The sequence below is a fragment of the Petromyzon marinus genome, unplaced genomic scaffold (assembly GCF_048934315.1).
Source record: "Petromyzon marinus isolate PM22_M1 ecotype Great Lakes invasive population unplaced genomic scaffold, UKy_Petmar_22M1.pri1.0 PM_G_Scaffold_18, whole genome shotgun sequence".
NCBI classification, from domain to species: Eukaryota; Metazoa; Chordata; class Hyperoartia; order Petromyzontiformes; family Petromyzontidae; genus Petromyzon; species Petromyzon marinus.
The window spans coordinates 1,632,501-1,635,000 of record NW_027422739.1 but is presented as its reverse complement, the minus strand read 5'-3'; the positions used below and the strand labels follow the sequence as shown (position 1 = coordinate 1,635,000).

Here is a 2,500-nt window from a genome sequence, read left to right as displayed (position 1 = left end):
GTGTATTATCGAATCCCTGCTGCCGTGCATCAATGGCAACAAGGAGTAGAGTCGGTAAGGTTACCGGATTCTCGAACTGATGTACTCCAAAAAATAAAGAATTAAAATAACAAAGTCTAATCTATATAAGTAATGTTGAATAAAGCTTATTTTTAATCTTCTTTGAAGGCAGAAAATAGTAAGGTAAAAATAAAGTCCTCTCTATGCTCTGAAGTAACATATATAAAAAAAACTAGCAATAAAAAAAATACCAAGTCTTCGTCTTGGAAAATAACAAAATCTAAAAGAAAAATCTTCTTTGTGGAAAATAGTAAAATAAAAAAACCAAGTCTTCACCTTGGAAAATAACAAAATCTAATCTAAAACATCTTAAATAAAGCTTGTCTGTAGTCTTCTTTGTAGGCAGAAAATAGTACGTTACAGGACTCTCAAACTGATGTATTCCAAAAATAAAGAATTAAAATAACAAAGTCTAATCTATATAAGCGCTCTTGAATAAAGCAGTGTAAAAAAAAAAAATAGCAATTTAAAAAAACCAAGTCTTCGTCTTGGAAAATAACAAAATCTAAAAGAAAAGAAAAGTCTTCTTTGTGGAAAATAGTAAAATAAAAAAAAACCAAGACTTCACCTTGGAAAATAACAAAATCTAATCTAAAACATCTTAAATAAAGCTTATTTGTAATCTTCTTTGTAGGCAGAAAATAGTAAGTTACAGGACTCTCGAACTGATGTAGTCCAAAAATAAAGAATTAAAATAACAAAGTCTAATCTATATAAGTGCTCTTGAATAGGCTTCGTGTAAAAAAATAGCAATAAAAAAATACCAAGTCTTCGTCTTGGAAAATAACAAAATCTAAAAGAAAAGTCTTCTTTGTGGAAAATAGTAAAATAAAAAACCAAGACTTCACCTTGGAAAATAACAAAATCTAATCTAAAACATCTTAAATAAAGCTGGTTTGTAGTCTTCTCTCGAACTGATGTAGTGCAAAAATAAAGAATTAAAATAACAAAGTCTAATCTATATAAGTGCTCTTGAATAAAGCTTCCTGTAAAAAATAGCAAAAAAAATACCAAGTCTTCGTCTTGGAAAATAACAAAATCTAAAAGAAAAGTCTTCTTTGTGGAAAATAGTAAAATAAAAAAAACCAAGACTTCACCTTGGAAAATAACAAAATCTAATCTAAAACATCTTAAATAAAGCTTATTTCTAATCTTCTTTGTAGGCAGAAAATAGTAAGTTACAGGACTCTCGAACTGATGTAGTCCAAAAATAAAGAATTAAAATAACAAAGTCTAATCTATATAAGTGCTCTTGAATAAGCTTCGTGTAAAAAATAGCAATATAATAAAAATACCAAGTCTTCGTCTTGGAAAATAACAAAATCTAAAAGAAAGGTCTTCTTTATGGAAAATAGTAAAATAAGAATACCAAGACTTCACCTTGGAAAATAACAAAACCATCTTGAAAAAAGCTTATTTTTAATCTTCTTTGTAGGCAGAAAATAGTAAGGCGAAAATAAAGTCCCCTCTAAGCTCTAAAGTAACAAATACGACGTGTTAAAAAAAAAAAACTAACAATAAAAAAAAAGAACCAAGACTCCGTCTTGGAAAATAACAATCTAAATTGTGGAAAATAGTAAAATGAAATGAAAACCGACTTCACCTTCGAAAATAACAAAATCAATCTAAAACAAATGACATCTTAAAACAAAACTATTATTTGTTTCGGAGGTTGTCTATGACTGTTCATAGACCGCATAATTTCCACAGAACATTCTCAGAATATCAAGAGAGAAAAGCAGCGTTCTGCGGGAAATCATCTTGGCCAGTGATGTCGTTCTGGGTTTGGTCAGGCCCAGGGAGGTAAGTACCTCGTTATTCTCAAGGGGCCACTTTCCTCTTGCCCCAACCGGGAATCCAAAGAATGTGACCTTGCTAGCCTTCGTCAGCACTTTGACTTGATCACCAAGAGGGGTATAGTACGAAACTTTGTGCGAGGCAGCATCTGACAAGGTATTCTTTGAAAGCTCAAAACGGACGGTGACATCGATCACAACCGCCTCCTCATCTTTTGCAAACACGAGGTCAGGCTTTCTCATCTCTCCCGTCTCGGATATGAACCGTGGCTCTTTGTATACAGACCAGCCCAATCTAGCCGCTTCGTCTGCCAGAATGTTACTGATCTTGTTATGTCGCGCAATTCTTGCTTTCTGTACTGCAGGACATTGACCGAGAATGTGCGAAAGGGACTCGAGTCTGGCAGAGCATTTCCTGCAGGAACGTAAGGCCCCATCTCTGCCTCTGTTCAAGCTTTCTCTTGTTGGGTAAATATTTGCCCTTAGTTGTAGTGCTGCGATAAAGAAGCATTGTTTAAAGCCGCACCATGGCCTCAACCAAGCATTACTGATTCTATCATGCGCAAAGTTTACAATGCCCCTTCCTTGAACCGGCTTTTCGCACCATCTCTGAAATTCATGCTCCCTCCAATCGCAGGGTCTCG

The 2,500-nt window shown here is 34.0% G+C and overlaps 1 pseudogene; it reads right to left on the bottom strand.

Annotated features, from left to right (window-relative positions):
• LOC142911558 (28S ribosomal RNA) overlaps window positions 1-2,500 on the bottom strand; it is an 8,356-nt pseudogene that overhangs the window by 2,147 nt on the left and 3,709 nt on the right.